The following is an 18142-nucleotide window of genomic DNA, read 5'->3' as shown; positions in this document are numbered from 1 at the left end:
TGGTCTTCTATTTAGTAACTAATTTTGAAGAATGGAGGAATTCACCTTTTTTTTTTTTTTTTTGGTGAGGAGGCAAATAACGAAAGAACAAGATGACAGGAACTTTTAAAGAAAGAAAGGTTACTTCAGGGTGTAACTTTGGTTTTGCCTGTGTCTCATACCACTAGTCTCTGCATATAGAGCTATATCTTCATATTGCCGCTATATAGGCCCCCAGGGAATATGCCATCTGCTTTTCTCTAATATCAGAATTCCTTCTACATTATCCTTGGGAGGTACTTACCCTCTGCTTCTTTATTTTTACTGTCTGAAAACTCAGTTATTCACATGACCGATTAACTTTTTAAAAAGAGTTCTTATTGTTAGGAAATGTATCTCATTCTATGAAATTGGAACGCTACTCCATGCATTTCTGACTCCACACAGATCTGCTTTATTTTTCACATGATAGCTCTTTAGCTGTCTGTGAAAAATGGCTGGTTCTTTTATCTTCCCACCAGTCTTTTCTCTTTCTAGGCTCAATGGATTCATTTTCTTCAACTATTCCTCATAGGACAAGGTTTTTAGATTATTTTTCAGGCCCATCCCTAACATTTTTGGGACTCGGGGTAAGGATACAAATTGCAGATCTGCTATGGTTTGGATATTTGACCCCTCCAAACCTAACGTTGAAATTTGATCCTCAACATTGAAGTTGGGGCCTAATAGGAGGTTTTTGGGTCATGAGAGTGGAGCCTTCCTGTCTACATTAATGCCTTCCGTGGGTGGGGGGTGAGTGAGCGAGCTGTCCCTCCGTTAGTTCCCCACAGAGAGTTGGTTGTGGAAAAGAGCCTGGTACCTCCCTCCACTTGCTTCCTCTCTCACCATGTGATCTCTGCACATGCGGGCTCCCGTTTGCCTTCTGCCATGAGTAGAAGCAGCCTGAAGCTTTCACCAGATGCCTAACCTTCCAGCCGGCAGAACTGTGCACCAAATAAACCTTCTTTATAAATTACCCAATTTCAGGTGTTCCTTTATGGCAGTACTAAACGGACTAAGACGAGGTTCATATGTCTATGCAAGTTATGAATCAAGTTAACTGATAAATAGAAAATGTTCCATTGCTGATTTTATCAAATAAAACTCCATAGTAACCTAGATCAGAGTCAAACAGAGAATTCAGATTCCTCTGAGTTTTTTTTGTTTTGTTTTTGAGATGGGGTCTCGAAACATATGTCTATACAAGTTATCAATCAAGTTAACTGATAAATAGAAAATGTTCCATTTGCCGACTTTATCGAATAAAACTTCATAATAACCTAGATCAGAGTCAAACAGAGAATTCAGATTCCTCTGAGTTTGTTTTTTTGTTTTGTTTTTGAGACAGAGTCTTGCTTTGTTGCCCAGGCTGGAGTGGAGTGCAGTGGCATGATCTTGGCTTACTGAAACCTCCGCCTCCCAGGTTCAAGTGATTTTCCTGCCTCAACCTCCTGAGTAGCTGAGGGACCACAGGTATGTGCCATCATGCCCCGTTAATTTTTACATTTTTATTAGAGAGACGGGGTTTCACCATGTTGGCCAGGCTGGTCTCGAACTCCTGATCTCAAGTCATCTACCCTCCTTGGCCTCCCAACTCTGAGTTTGTTTTTAGAACAAGCTGAGGTGCAGAGAGTCAGCCTCTGACCTGAGGTCGTCTTCTCTTCCCCAGGCTCCTTGAACTATGAAGTTTGCATGTGCATGTCTGTGGAACTCCAGCCTATACACCCTTCAAACAGCAGCTCTTTGACCATTCTTTGGCCTAGGGTTGTAAATACTATTGGTTGGGTCATCTGTCCTTAGGAGAACTGACTCAGGGAAGAGGCCTGAGCAGACCCTGGAAGAGGTGGGAAATTTTGGGGTCCTGGTCAAGATGAGGGCTGGGGCACGTAGGCTGCAGATGGGCACATCCTTTAGGCCCTTAGCACAGCTGGCCCCATGGTCAGGGGTATGGTTAGAGGAAGGCCAGTGCAAGGCCCTCTAAAGCTTGAGGCCTAGGATGAGTGCCATTGTTTAGGTCTAAGCAGTACTGTTCTATGCAAGTAAAACTCTGGTTTTGGTCCTATTGCTAGAGTTGGTTATTGTGGAAAATGGTACAATCTCTCTTATGGTGCCTCAAATTAGACATGATGTTTTAGTTAGAGCTTCCTAACCAGTGTGCCAGCAGTTCTCTGAATGTGTTACAGATGGGCCAGAAATACTGATTCCCTTAGTTCCCAGGATTGTCAGGGGTAGAGTGGCAAGAGCTTCTAGGCTGATCACTTTTCCAGCAGGATGACCTATTTACCCCAGGGTGCCTGTACCAGTGCTATTATGCTACCAGTATCAGGTGCTTTATGGGCAGGTTTAGGAGCATATATATATATATATTTTAATGAACATCATCACTTGGTCCACCTGAAAGTGTAAGAGGTGTCACAGTAGGTTTTGTGCCCTTCTTGTTAGTAGGGAAATAGATCCAGATCTAGTGACATTTTCTTACTCAAGTAGGCCAGTTGAAACTAGAACTCCGTTTTTATGAGTTATTTTGGTATTTCTCTCTACTAACCCAAATTGTGTTCCGTGTACCTTTTTTTGGGATAACTTGTCACTCTTATTCATCTAGGGCTTGTAGGAAATTACATTTTTTAGAGCTTTTCTCTCCCAAATTTTGTTACATCATTTTCCTTTTATTGTTATTTTTTAATCTAAATATTCAATTTTATGTTTAATCCCTACTAAACAGAATTATTTTTATGAGATTCAACCAATTGATGCAGCATCTTGAAACTGGATTTTATGTGTTACTCATTTTTTATAGCTCTCTTCTTTAGTATTATATTTAGTTACTACAGTAATGTTTGTGTGAAATGTGTGAAATGGTCACCTCAAACTCATTTATATAAGGTTAGATTATATAAGGCAGGAAAGTGTGCAGTACATTTTAGAAATATTCCTGTTGTAAAACAGTTAAAGTTCTGGTGCTTACATGTAAATTCACTTGTTTTTTTAATCTAATGCTTACTTTGTACTGATCTTAAGGAGTGTTATTTTATTGAAACCTCCCAGTAACTCTAGTAGTATTACTATCATAGAAGGGAACTGGGCCTCAGAAATTGTGGTCACTTGATCAGGTTTACTCAACTATGTGGGGGATTGATTCATACTTTAAATCCAGGTCTTTTTGCCCTTCAAGTGCCTGTGTTTTCCTCAGTACTACTTTGTAAATAATGTGAAGTGATTTCTGAACACTTAACTCGGGCTGGGAAGGGGATGTTTTCCAGATTTATATTCTTAACATTTAGAGTAACAAATTCTCTGCTATTACTCCTGCACAGGACAACCTCTCCCTCTTCTCTCCCAACAGAGAATTACCATCTGGTCAAGAATGTCAGTAGCGCCAAGGTTGAGAAACCCTGCTATAAGAGTTCTGAGTAGTCAAGGTTTTACTTTGAGTGCGTTTGTGTTTGCAGTTTTAGCTCTTTACCGTGATGATAGGTACTAGAATGCATGAGAGACGTGAACTACTTGTGCCTCCATAGATTATATTCTTAATTTGTCCACTTCCCTCCCAGTTTGGAAACAGGTTGACAGTGAGGGTAGAGCAAGATGTTTATCCATTTGTATTCTGTGTTGTTTCTAGAGAATCAGGGATTTTATGTTAGAGACTTTCTGAATGGTGAAGGTTAGGCTTTTTAGGTTTTCATGCTGATTTTTATGATAACTTTCAATAGGAAAAGGTTGTGAGACATGGGCAGTTAAGCTGGCTTTCATGTACTGGCTTGCTAACCCACCTACTCTTATGAAGAGTTGTGTTGATTGGTTAGAGCACAGATTTGAAGGAATGGTTGCTCAGTATTCTCATACAGGTTCTTTGTGTTTTTGCCTGTTTTTGAGTTCCAAGGCATGATCAGAACTTCATTATAGCAGTTTTCCCAATTTCTTTTCAGTACCTTCCCAGACCTGATTTTATGTCCCTTTGATCTAGATTACCATGCCCACCTCCTTAAACTTGTTTCAGTGTGTCATTCTAAACTATCAAGAACCATCAAAAGTTCTCTGTCTCCTATGGTTCTATTCAACTCTCTTGCTTGAGCTTCAAGGAGAGCCTTTTTAGAATCCTTCTTAACTCAGGATTCTGTTTCACCAAATGATAAACATCTGTCCTATTAATATTACCAACAGCTACTGTTATTGCTAACTGTTTAATTGTTATGGACATGCTACGAACTCTTCTAAGCCCCTTACATGTATTATCTGATTTAATCATCACAAGTGCCCTCATGAGGTAGTTACTTATAGTGATATTTTTATTGCAGTAAAATATACATAAAATAAAATTCGCTATCTTAGCCATTTTTTCGGTGTACAGTTTAGTAGTGTGAATATATTCACATTATTGTGCAATAGATCTCCAGAATGTTTTCATCTTGCAAAACTAAAACTCTATGACTGTGAAACAACTTGCCATTTTCCCCTCCTCCCAGGCCCAGTAACCACATTCTACTTTCTGTTTCCATGATTTTGGCTACTTTAGATACCCCATATACATGGGATTATACTGTACAATATTTGTCTTTATGTGACTGGCTTATTTCACTTAGCATAATGTCCTCAAGGTTCATCTATGTTGTAGCATGCGGAAGGATTTCCTTCTTTTTTAAGGGTGAATACTATTCCATTGTGTGTCCATACCGCATATTGCTTATCCATTAATTGTCAGTGGACGCTTGAGTTGCTTCCACCTCTTGACTATTTTGAATAGTGCTGCTATGAACATGAGTATGCAAATACCTCTTTGAGTTCCTGTTTTCAGTTTTTTGGAGTATACATCCAGAAGTGGAATTGCTGGATCACATGGTAATTATATTTTTAAACTTTCTGAGAAACAGCCATACCCTTTTTCCATTGCAGCTGTACCATTTTATATTCTCATCAAGAGTGCTCAAAGGTTCCAGTTTCTTCACATCCTTGGCCACACTTGTTTTCTTTCTCCTTTCTTTTCCTTTCCTTTCCTCTTTCCTCTTTCTTTTTCTTTCTTTTCTTCCTCCTCCTGCTTCCTTCTTCCTTCTTTCTTCTCCCCCTCCCTCTCCCCTCCCCCTCTCCCCGCTCCCCGTTTTCCTCCTCCTCCTCCTCCTCTTCCTCCTTCTCCTCCTCCTCCTCCTTTTTTTTTTTTGCCAGTAGCCATTTTAATGGGTAAGGTGATATCTTATCATGGTTTAGTTTGCCTTTCCCTAATGATAGTGATGGTGAGCATTTTTTCATATGCTTGTTGGCCACTTGTATGTCATCATTGAAGAAATGTGTGTTCAAGGTCTTTGCTCATTTTAAAATAGTTTTTTTTGTTGTTGAGTTGTAGGAGTTCTTTACATATTTTAGATATCAATCCTTTTAACAGGTATAAAATTTCAAATATTTTCTCCCATTCTGTGGATTGCCTTTTCATTCTGTTGATAGTGTCCTTTGATATACAAACATTTTAATATTAATGTTGTCTAGTTTATTTTTCCTCTTATTGCCTGTGCTTTTGGTGTCATGTCCAAAAAATTATTGCCAAATCCAGTGTTATGACATTTCCCTCCTGTGTTTTCTTCTAAGACTTCCATAGCTCTTATGTTTAGATCGTTGATCCACTTTGAGTTAATTTTTGTATATGGTATAAGGTAAGACTCTAATTTCATTTTTTGTGTGTGAATATCCAGGTTTCTCAGAACCATTTGTTGAAGACTGTCCTTTCCCAGTTAAATGGTCTTCACACTCCTGTAGAAAATCATTTGACTATATATACTAGTATTCATACTAATTTTATAGAGGAGGTGATTGACATTGAGGTGTGACTGATAGACAATATTAACATATTTTTAAAAGAATCCGTTAACCTTGAAGTAATTTATATTTGGTACAGTAAAATAAACTGAAGGTTTTTAGGGTTGTGAGGTTTTTTTTTGGTGTGTTGCAGTCTTCTCCCAGGATTTTTGTAGTTCTGCCAGGCCTTATAAAACGACTTTGAAATGGTTTTAAAATAGTAGTTTTGGGCTGGGCCTGGTGGCTCGTGTCTGTAATCCCAGCACTTTGGGAGGCCAATGCAGGCAGATCACTGGAGGTCAGGAGTTTGAGACCAGCTTGGCCGACATGTGAAACCCCCTGGTGAAACCGTCTACTAAAAAAAATACAAAAATTAGCCAGGTGTGGTGGCATATGCCTGTAATCCCAGCTACTAGGGAGGCTGAGACATAAGAATCGCTTGAACCCAGAAGGTGGAGGCTGCGGTGAGCCAAGATTGCGCCACTGCACTATAGTCTGAGTGACAGACAAGGACTCCATCTCAAAAAAAAAAAAAAAAAAAGTAGCTTTTGCTGTATTTTATAGCTGTTTATTTGTAAGGTGGGTTAAATGAATATATCAACATTAATTCAGTAGATATTTACTACCTATTAGAAGTGGTTTTGTAGGGAATAAAAATTAGGGGCTTCCTTTATGCCATTTATATTGTTAGGAATTAAAAAAAATGAGAGACAGAATGATTTGAAGATAATACAAACTTTTTTTTTGGAGCATGAGGAAAAATTAAAAGTTTGCAAGATCTATTTTAATTCCATTTTATTAGTCTGGCATGCCAGGTTTATTCTTTCATAAGTAAATATTGTTCGTGAACATTTTGTCAGGTTTCCGTATTTTCTCTTAATTTGTGTGTTTTAAAAGGCAGACATTATTTCCCTGTGTATATAAAACTCCACCTTCATGTGTCATTTGGTGTTATGGTAATCGCTAAACATAAACATCGCTAAGTTTAGCTGTAAAAATCATCAGAACTTGAAGATTTTTTTCTTGTTACAGCAACAAAGGGATTTCTATGTACTATTGCATTTTATTGCCAAATAAGATTCTAATATGGTTTGGTTTCCTTTTTTAACAGTTGCACCATTAATATGGGGATCATTTACTGAGATGTTTAAGTCAAAATTACCTTTGATTAACAGAACAAATTGCCTTTTCAGCTGTTTGCTCCCAATAAGAAGCAGTTTTCATCCATTTGTTTACTTAAGAGTATTTCCTGAAAACTCTGGTGAATTCCTCAGCACCGAGTTGTTTAACATAGAAGAGAGGTGGAAACAAAAAATGCTTGGTTTTTACTGGCTTTCTTTTAGCATTTCTGTCTAGTCGAAATGGGGGCCAGGCTTGCACACACAGACAACTGAATTAATGTAACCGGACCTATTCCATCTAGGCTGACCTCTTGAAAGATAGGAGGGGAAGTCTAAAACAGGAGAAAAGTTTTAGAAATCCTTTGGATTAGGCTTACCCAGATTAGTGGTATGTAAAATATTATGGTATTCTTAGTGTTTCAGGATTATGGATTTTAGTAAAAGCAGAAAAAAATAGATTCTTGTTTAAATGAATCTATAATGGCACCAGTGGTTTGGAAACATTTCTGAGTTACTTGATTTTATGCGAAAAAATCTGGAATAACTTTTCCTTTTTTCCTTCAGACCATTTTTCTTTTATTTAACCTAATCCGAGCCACTTTATACCAATTTCAACAATATTTCTGAATTCCTGTGATCTTTTATTTCCTTTTTGCTGCTTTCAGCTGTGTTTCTCTCCACTCTAAGCTCATTAAAGTTAAAAAAAAAAAAATAGGAGATTGGACCCATTTTTTTTTCTGAGGAGTGTGGCGTTTAGCACCCTGTGGTGGCTCAGGATATTTTAAGTAGTATTTTCAGCTTTCTAGAAGTGTTTGCCTTATTTAGAAATAGTTATGGAAAGTTTTCTGTTTGGAGGAAACTGTTTCTTATCTTTGTTCTGGCAAAGTTGTTTGATCCTTTCAGCATCATGATTCAGTTGGTTTGTGTTCATGTAGGAGTTTGCAGCCTAGCTGCTAAAAAAGTTATTTCAGAGATGCTTATGTAACCCTTTTTAGATTAATTATTGGCTAATATTTTTGGGAGTAATTATTTTTTGATTGCTCAGCTGTAATATATTTTATTGTGCTAAGATTTTGGAGGTTGCTTTTAGCGCATGAAAGTAGGAATTTATTTTTAAAATGGATGCTTTAAGGTAGACAGCTTAAACAGTTAAATGTTTGATTTTTATGTTTAAAGAGTTATTAAAGTATATAAATAAACGCAATATTATATTTTACATGATCATACTAAGGTGTTTAGCAGTTACAGAATGAGGAGCTTATTTTTTAAGACTTTTTTCTATTTGAAAATAAATGTCGCAACTGAGATTTCTTATTTAAATATATTTATTATCACATTTTAAGAAAGAAGTTTTAGTTTATAACTCTGTATGAAAGCCCGTAATAAATTTATTCACTTTTTATCTTTCATGATTTAAGATAGAGACAGGGTGAGAAAAACCCTGAAGAACAGTCAACAAAAGCTTTCAAAACAATGTTATCAGAGGTATGATAATTATGATAAGAAATCGTAAGACCATTGCCGCCAGTGATGTTATTTGTGTTTGACTAGAATTATCAGTTTTTTATGCCCAGGTAAACAAATTATTTTATTTCACAAAGGAGATTTAATAATTTATGGTTGAAGTGTAAATGAAATACTGTGGCTCTTCAGTTGTGTAATGCTCATGCCGGTCTCAGATGTAAAAGTTCAATCAGTGAGTTGTTGCAGCCCATTTCATTGAAGGAATGGAGACAAAAGTTTGTTTGTAACTACCATGGAACTGAGCACAAAGATGCCAGTGACCTTTGAACTTCTGTGGCTGTGCATCTGAACAAGGGATTGTTTGAGAATGGGAAAAGCTGCCAGTAGACTTGGGATATGCTTTCTCCTTGTTTTCTACAGAATTGTTGAATGACCCTACTCCAGAAAAACAAAAAAACAAAAAACAAAACAAGCAAAAAGCTTAATTGGAAGAAATTCTTACTGGTCTCAGAAGAATCTCATGTCTGCATAGCAAAATCTAATTAGATATTCATATCCCAAAGTGATAGTCATTAAAAGTACTGTCTCCACTTACAAAAATGGCAACGTTAATTACTGCCATTTTATGCATTGACAAGGCTGGTAGGTGCTTGTGGTTTCTTCCTCTGCAGTTCTTATTATGTTCTTATTAAAAGCTATCTTCCAGTTCTATGGTTGGAAAAGCCTTCTATATCTGGGTCACACTAATTCCTTAGCTTTTTTTTTTTTTTTTTTTTTTTTACATTGCTTAAATGTTGGGCATTATTCTGAGAGTGAAACCTGTATTTGTCAAATGAATGAGTGAAGTAATAAATGTACAGGAAAAGTATTTTTTTGTGTGTGTGTGAGAGAGGAATAATGGCATTTGCAGTACTCTTTTTTTTCTTCCAAAGTGCTTAACAGAAAACTAGTAACATCTCTCAGTATGAAAATACCATAAATACAGTATCTCTTTTGCAGCCATTGTATATAGTTCTCTTATTTGCCCTAGCCAGTGTTCAAACTGGGCCCAAACACGACTTTATTTCAATTTTGTTGTCTTTAGAAAGAGCTGAGTATTCAATACTAATCTTTCCATTTTGGAGAAAAAGCTGGTTCTAGTTTATATTGTTGCGTATCCTGTCTTACACATGATTAATAATGAAGATGTTTATATTTGAAGTTAATGTACCAATTTGCCATTACATAGTGCATGTGTTTTGAAGTGGTTCCTTTTTCCCATCAGTAATGCATTTGTGCGTATTATTTCATATACTTTTAGGTAGTTCTCTTTATGACTAGCGGCTAGCACCACAATTTAGCTCATAGGTTATGATAGAGTGCAGAAATCTGTCATCATATTGCTTAACTGGAGTTACTGGGATTGAGTTTATGATTTCATTAGCTGTATTGTCTTGGTACCTGATAGGGGTAAGATGGGAAAAATTAGTACAGTAGTTATAATAAGAAAAGTGGTTGACTATTAACTTTCCTGAATGTGTTGAAGTATGTGTTAAAATACTGATTTATCAAAAATTTAAAATAAAATCTTAACTGGTTGATAGTTGGAGAATTTGTTCATCATAGTCCTGTGAGAAATTATTTAGGAAGTTTAGCTTTGAGTCTCGATTTATCAGCTACTCTTAAGAAATACAATAATTTACTGGCAGAAGTTCTTTAAGCTCTTTTTATGCATCTGTCTTAAATGCCTAAGACAACTAGGGCCTCCAGGAGTGGGTTATCTGGGAGGCTAGTTCCTTAGTGGAGGCAGAGATTTGGGGTGAAGGGGACTGTGACTGTGAAGGAGAAAGTTTGGCTGTAGGGAAAACGGTGGATAGAGTGGGAGCTCGGAGCTGGAAGAAGTTAAAAAGAGGGACATGGCAGGCACATACTGCTGCAGATAGCAGGCTGCCTTTCAGATCCCAGTCTAAAGGAGACAAGAGAAGGAATCAGAACACCGGGGTCTGCAGCCATCAGATGGCCTTACCTGATGGAGGAGACAATCTTTAAATGGCTCACAGATTCAGAAAGTTAAACTCAACTACCTGGGGTTGATCAATGTATCTTTTACTCAGTTTTAGTTTTGGTTTATTTTGATTAAATTCTCACCTCCGATGGTTGAATTTGGTTTAGATTTTAATGTGATAGTTGTTTAAGAGAGAAAAAACAAACCATAGCACAGCATAGAACATATATTTGACAAAGTGCTATAAAATTGCCATATAACATTAGTGAATTGAATATTCCCTTTAAAAAAATCTTAACATGAAATGTATTACATTACTATTTTAGACAAAAATAAGACTTTTTTGAACGGTTCATTTTATTGACATGTTTTATGAAGGGAAAAGATAAGACTGAAGAATATGGAAAATATTAGGTAAATAATAGCATTTTTCACACCTATTATCCTGAGAGTAAAAGTTTACATTCTGATGACTATATAGCATCAGATAAATGCCACATTACTTGATTTTATGAAATGGCCAATGTTAAGTTAATTTGGATGAATAGCAAATAATGCTTTGGGTCAGAAGGGGTAGACTTGAGATTTCACTGTTCATTCTGAAAAAAATTTGTCAGGAAGTAAGTACTCTGTTTAGGATTTAAGAAGTTCTGTTTTTTTTTTTTTTTGGTTAATTATTAACTTACTGCTTCTAAGAACTGAGTATTTAGAAAACTTATTCAATGTTTTCTGTAATTTTAAAAATTAATGAATTATTTATTTTTAAGCAACAAAGTTTTGTTATGTTGCCCAGTCTGGACTTGAACTCCTGAGCTCAAGTGATCCTTCTGCTTTAGCCTTTTGAGTAGCTGGGGTTATAGGCATGCATCATCATGCCAGGCTGTAATTGTTTTTTTAAATACTAAAATTGAGATCTGAAATGAAAACAGTCTTGACATTGCTCTATAGCTACTAACTGAAGAAATGGTGACTGTGCCCTGCCTTTTGTAGTACCTGAACTTTTCTGCGTTTTCCTCCTGTGGTAAATAATATGAAAGATGCTTTAGAAAAATAGTTCCCAGACTTGTACCACAGAGAATTGCTTCTAGTGCCATAAGTCACAAACTTGTAAGTTGCTAGACTTAAAAAATATTTCAATATGGGTAAACATTATCAAGTGCACACCATGGGTATAGCAGATTTTCCTACTTGTCTGAGGTTCATTTCTTCCCTTTTCCTTTCTAATAGAATTTAAATTTTGTTAGAAGCAAAACACAAAGCTTTTTGTGCCTAGCTTAAAAACTATCGATGTCTTAGCTTCCCTTCCTACTGAGGTAGCCATGTGATCTAGTCCTGGTCAGTGAGATGTATGCAGAAATTTCTAGACGAAGCTTTTGGGAAAGCCCTTTTAGCCATTTCTCTTTCCTCCTGCCTAGAAATTAGACATGATGACAAGCTGTAGCAGTATTCTAGAGACTTTTAGGGAAAGGCTAAGAGATTCGCGGAAGTCTTAGCCCTTATGTTCTTGAACTGCCAAACCAATGTCAGCAAGCGCTTCTCTCTGAACTTACATTTCGTGAGGAAAATAAAGCCCTATCTTAAGCCACTATAGTTTGGACTTCTTTTTACATGCATCTAAACATTATCCCTAACTGATATGATAATTTACATACCCGTTATGATATTCTTTCAGGAGATTTGGATTCTTCTTACAGTTTAACAAGGGATGTTATCTGACTTCAAATCCAGAAGTCTCCGAGATTTTTGGAATTATTTCTTTTTGACTTGATTGGACCAGCTGGATATCCAATTGGATGGATGTTGGTTACTTCTGGAGGGTTTCTTGCCTTTCAAAAATAGCCTGTAGCATTTCTCACTGTCATTTCATCCTCTCTCAGTTTAAGTCCCTGGCTTCATCTTGCTACATAATCTATATTGAAACCATAGAGCTCCCTCTGATTGGAGAGAATGTCCATGTAGTTATAGCACTATTAGGGTCATTTGGATTGGTCAAGGACAGGAATTTGACTGCTGACCTTATCTCCCTCCATACCAGAATTAATTGCGGTATTTTTTTTCCTTTTTAAAAATTTTAAACTTTTTCATGTATCATACACATGTTGAGTAAGTGCATAGAACATACACATTCAACTCTATGACTTCTCACAGCTTGAACATATATGTGACTAGCATCTGATCAAGAAGTGAAGCTTGATTGTCCTTGTGGGTTGTCAGCATGCAGGCTTCTAACAGCATGGATTTGTTTTTGCCTGTCTTATTTTATATGCTGGAATTGCGCAGAACATATTCTTTTGTCTCTGGTGTCTTTTGCTCAGCATTGTCTATAAAATTTATCCATATTATTATATGTAATTATATACATTCTCATTGCTGTATAGCATTCCATTATGTGAATACATCTCAACTTATCTACTGTTGGTGGGCATTTGGATTGTTTTCAGTTTTGACTTATGAATATTACTCCTGAGAACATCCTACAACATATCTTTTGGTAAACATACGTAAGCATTCTGTTGAATGTATACTTTGGAGTAGAATCCCTGGATCGTAGGGTATCAGTAACAAATGAGAGTTTAAGCTCCTCTGCATTCTCATCAGCACTTGATGTCATTGTTTTTAACGTAGTCCTTCTGGTGGGTGCATCTTTTGTGAAGTGCCTGTTTATGCCTTTTGCCCATTTTTCTGTTGGGTCATTTGTCTTGTTTGTGAGTCTTTTTTATATTCTGGCTACTAGTTTTTTGTCAGATACTTGTATTGTGAGTATCTTTTCCTGCTGTCTGGGTTACATCTTTGTTTCTTTAAGTGTCTTTTGAGGCCTAGGTCTTAATATAGTCCAGTGTATCATGTTTTTCTTTATGGTTAGTGCTTTTTGGATACAGTTAAAAAAGATTTTTGCCTATTCTAATGTCTGAGAGATGATCTGTTTTATTTTCTTCTGTAAAAGCTTTATGGTTTTATCTTTTGTGTTTAGATCTGCATTTTTTCTGTAATGCTTTTTGTGTAGGATGTGAGTTGGGGGTCACAGTACCTTATTTTCACATGAGATTTAGTAGAATCAGCACCATTTATTAAAAAGATGATCCTTTTCAATTGCATTGCAGTGTCAGCTTTGTTGTAAATCAGGTAAACCACATATGTGTGGGTTGTTACTCGACTTTGTTTATTCTCTTCTGTTATTTTTCCTACCCTTCAGCAAATACTGTGCTGTTCCAATTGTTATAACTTTATGACACGTTTGGTTACCTGTTAGTTTTAATGTATCCAGCTTTATTCTTCCTTAAGATGGCCTTAGCTAACACTGAGGATTGTCAACTGGTTAGGTGGAGTTAATATTTATTTTGTATGCCTTCTAACTTTGACCATACACCATCCCTCAACCAGCTGACTGAAATACTGGCATTAATCCAGTTAGCCGTCAAGAGAACCTAGCTAGACTTCTAGCCTCTTAATGGATTTTCAGATTTATTGAGTGAACAGAAAATAATTTATTGGTGTACACACAATACATCACATTTAAAATCATTGCTCATTTTTAGCATAAATCACTGCAGTGTTCAGTAGTAAAATATCTAGTTCAAATGTGTGCATTTCAGTGTGCTGATACTTAATTTTCTCATTTGTAAGTAACCAGTTGTTTCCTTTATCATTATGACCAGCTCCGTAGATGCCATGTTTGGAAATTAGTTTGCTTAAAAAGGTGAAACAGGAATAATGAAATAAAAATAAGACTGAATCTATTTGGAAGAATTAATTATCTGTGTGTGACATTTAAAGGCAATGATCTTTGTTAGTACCAACTTGATATTGACAACAAACAAAGAAGTTTGTTCTCAGTGCCCTGCCTTCTTTCCCCTTCCATTTCACATTGCTTCTGTTGGAGGAAATGCTAAGGTTTTAATGTAAAATAGTTACTATTTATCTTCAAAAGTGACCATTTTAAAATCATGTTTACTTATTTTCTTTGTGGGGTGGAGAATGGGAAGGAGGAAGGGAAGCAGTGAGCCTTTGGGATGCAGTGACTCTATTCCAGATTCCCATATGACATGTCATCAAATATGATACATTCTTTAAAATTGGGACTATCTTAGGAAATTGAAAATATATGATCACTATACTAACTTTGGGGCACCTTTTTTCTACTTTTAAAAATAGGTTACCAGTGATCACAGATCTATGTGCACATGGGCTGTATGAATATTTTCCCCCCTTTCAATTAATAAATGGTGAGTTACAAAGGTGTAGGGGTCATGCTTGTCAAATATTTGAACTGAATGTGAGTTAGGCATCTAAAGCTATAATCACACTTATTTACTTCTAATTACAAATAAAGATGCACCATTTCATTTATAATGTAATTTTAATGGAATTAAACTTGAACAGTTAACACCACATAATTATATCCTATTTCGGTTAGAATAACTAACCAACCCAACTTTTCTATGATATCGGTCACAGTCTATTTATATAACTGTATTATGGGCAGAAATTTTCCTCTGTTAGTGGATCAGGTACATATTGTGACCCAGTGATCTCAGTGACAGCATTTGTTGAACAGACCTTTATGGAGTGCATATTAATTTTCAAACACTTTGTAAGCACTAGAATATAAAGATAGTTAAAATAGATATGATTTCTGTTACCACAGAACTTTCCAACCAGAGTTGGATACCTCAGGTTTATAAACATATTGTACTGGTACTACTTGAATTTGCATACTAATAACAATAAGTAATTTTTGATTGCCCTATGAGGATTCAGGCTTTCTATTCCAATTAAGTATAAGGTTCTTAGTACAATGTGTTAGTATCAGATTTTCACATATTGTGGGCTACTTTTCCTCAACATGTAATTTAGTTAATAGTGTATAAACTAGTTAGATTTAGCCTTTTGCACTCCATGTAAAGCGTATTCTTTCTGAAAATATTGTGGCTCTGTTTATGAGTGCTTGTGGAAACAAGAGCATCTAAAATAAACGTGCTACATGTTCTTTATGTATTATGTTTCCTATCACTCTTTTTGCTAGGATTGAAAAATAGTGAGAGTGTGTACCTACCTAGCCATACATTATGACCATATTTGGTAACACAAAATATGTCCTTATTCACAGACATAATTTGTCTACTTAAATATCACTAAGTGCCTGTTTAAGAAGCAAAGCAAGATAGTGAATAGAGTAGGGAAGAGACTCTTAATGGATCTTTATCTGGCAGTTCCTTCCCCCAAAACATAGCTTATTTTATCTGTATAGTTATACTTTTATACCTTTTAAACCACTCAAATTTGTCTGCCTCTCTCCATCTCCAGTGCTGTTACCCTAGTTGTGAAAGATATTCTCTCTCCAGTTGTTGCTGCAGCCTCCTTATTGTTCTGTTTGGCCAAAACCTAACTGATTCCAGTTCATTCTTCCTCTATTTTCAAGCCAGAATAACTACTAAGATGCATATGCAAGATTCAGGGAGCTTCTCTAGGTGGGGATTCACTAGTGAGTTTAATGTTTAGTCCAGAAAGGAGCTAGCCCATGCTGAGTAGAGGGATTAGCGTTTACAAAGGCTTTCATGTTGTAAACCACAGCAGCAAGCTCCATTGGAACAAGGAGGTAGCCTCCCCGAGACTGTGGTTCTTTTACGGTTAATAGTCATTTACCTCTTTGCATACTGGCATCAGTCATAGTACTTTATGGCAGTATATTCTTGCTTTAATGCAAATTCACGTAACAAAATTGTACGCAAATCCAGATACACTTGAACCTTGCTCCTCCTACTCAGTTGAATTTGGAAGACCTCTTCTGCTGCCCTTTATATCTAATCGCTTGCTTCTATTGATGCTTTACTGGACTGTTTTACTCTTTTGTGTGTGTTTAGTTAAGAAGAAGAGCTAATTCTTAATGGTGATCAATATTTTGCCCAGTTCAGTAAATATCTTTAATGAGTTGGAATCCGCTCTCAAGGACCGAAGTTGCCAGATAAACTGTTAAGTGAAAACAGTGTATTATTAGCATACCCATTGTCCTGAAAACAGTACAGTTAGCACAAGTACCATCTATTAATTAGCTAACTGTTCTTGCCTCTTACCCAGTTTTTGAGAGTAGGAGTTTGTTGTGTTCTTCTATTGCTAATCAAAATTAGACACGACTACAGTTGAGAGTAAAGCTGTAAAATTGGAAATAAACCAATTAGTGTAAGTGATGGTAAAGGTGTTAAAGATGATACAAGTATACTGTAGATGTAAAGTTAAAGTTAATTTAGAATTGGTCTAAAACTATAAATTGATATTACTATTAATAATGGATATTTAAATTATATTTGAATTATTGTAATTATAATAGTTGATATTATTATTTACTTCTTCTGTAGTGGTGACAATACAAGGCTGAAGCACATAATCATACTGGCTTATTTGTGGTAATGGTCCTTTTTTTTTTTTTTTTTGAGATGAAGTCTAGCTCTGTCACCAGGCTGGAGTGCAGTGGCACAATCTCAGCTCACTGCAACCTCCGCCTCCTGGGTTCAAACAGTTCTCCTGCGTCAGCCTCCCCGAGTAGTTGGGATTACAGGCACACCTCGCCACGCCCAGCTGATTTTTTTTTTTTTTGTATTTTTAGTAGAGACGGGGTTTCACCGTGTTGGCCTGGATGGTCTCAATCTCCTGATCTGGTGATCCGCCCACCTCGGCCTCCCAAAGTGCTGGGATTATAGGTGTGAGCCACCGCGCTGGGCTGGTACTTTGTTGTTTTTAACCTTCAGTATTTTCTGCTTTATTTCTTCGATAAATGTGGTTATAAATATACGTAATTCATATATTGTTGATGTGTTTCAGTATGATCATTAGACAGATTTCTGTCAAATATGTTAAAATTTAGTTGCACTTAAACATTGAGCTTAAGCAAATTAGATGTCATTTTCTGTTTTCCTAAATACATTTTCATATATTTATATAGACTGCTTATTTTTAGAAGTTTACTGTTTTCTACCATATGTTTTTTATAGTCAGAGGCCCAATTTCTACTTAGTGAGGCTGTTCTAAGGTTATGTGATGTAGGGTGATGGAAATGACTCATTTAGTTAGAATCGTATTTCATAGCCTAGGTTTTTGGAGCACGTCGTATTTCATTGAAAGAGAGAAGAGATGCTTGAGAAAAAGGAGAGTCTGTAAACTAGATAAAAGTAATGGCATTTTTGCCAACTTCATTACCTCATCATCAGCACCTTTGGAGTTACTTAGTGGTGCCTCATCAAGATAGGATCCGTTTACTTTCTTGTCTATTGTTTTAGAATTCTCTTAACCAGTATCTGAGAAATTGCAACTTGCTGATTTAAATTCTTAGATATTTTCTGGATTTAAGCCAAATTTGAGGTTGGATTTTAGCATGCAGTGTAACTTTTTAGTATTTGTTACTTGGATAAATAACTATTTAAAAGGCAAAAATAGTAGAATTCATACACTGCTTATGGGTGTGCTGAATGGTCTGATTTCTACGAAGATTAAGTGAGGTATGACATATGTAAGCTAGTTAATTTTCTTCCGTCTTGCTTTTCTTTTTAATGTCATAATAGTTAAAACTCTTTCAATTGAATGAAAAATACCATGGAGCTATTAACAGACATACAAATGTGTTAAAAAATGAGACTGTTGAAAAGCTTATGATAGTTTCAGAAATAATTCTGCTACAGGATAGAAAGTGAGAATTTTCATTAGAGCCAAACAAAGAGGTATAAGATTTCACTTTGGATGGTCGGAGGAGGCTGGAATGAAGCCTCAGTGTTCTGTAGGAACC

At 36.1% G+C, this 18142-nt stretch overlaps 1 protein-coding gene across 5 annotated transcripts in view; it reads left to right on the top strand.

The window, feature by feature from the left end:
* ARHGAP32 (Rho GTPase activating protein 32) overlaps nt 1–18142 on the top strand; it is a 318023-nt gene that overhangs the window by 10867 nt on the left and 289014 nt on the right. For 2 of the 5 annotated variants that reach the window (XM_055356377.2, XM_063693673.1), the window contains exon 2: nt 1367–1491. The exons of the other annotated variants lie outside the window; for them this stretch is intronic. The gene's annotated coding sequence lies outside the window, so the exon portion shown is untranslated. The remainder of the gene's footprint in view (nt 1–1366; nt 1492–18142) is intronic. 5 annotated transcript variants of the gene reach the window in all.

Source organism: Gorilla gorilla, chromosome 9, assembly GCF_029281585.2.
Source record: "Gorilla gorilla gorilla isolate KB3781 chromosome 9, NHGRI_mGorGor1-v2.1_pri, whole genome shotgun sequence".
In the NCBI taxonomy this organism is placed as follows: Eukaryota; Metazoa; Chordata; class Mammalia; order Primates; family Hominidae; genus Gorilla; species Gorilla gorilla.
This window is presented reverse-complemented; position numbering and strand designations above follow the sequence as displayed.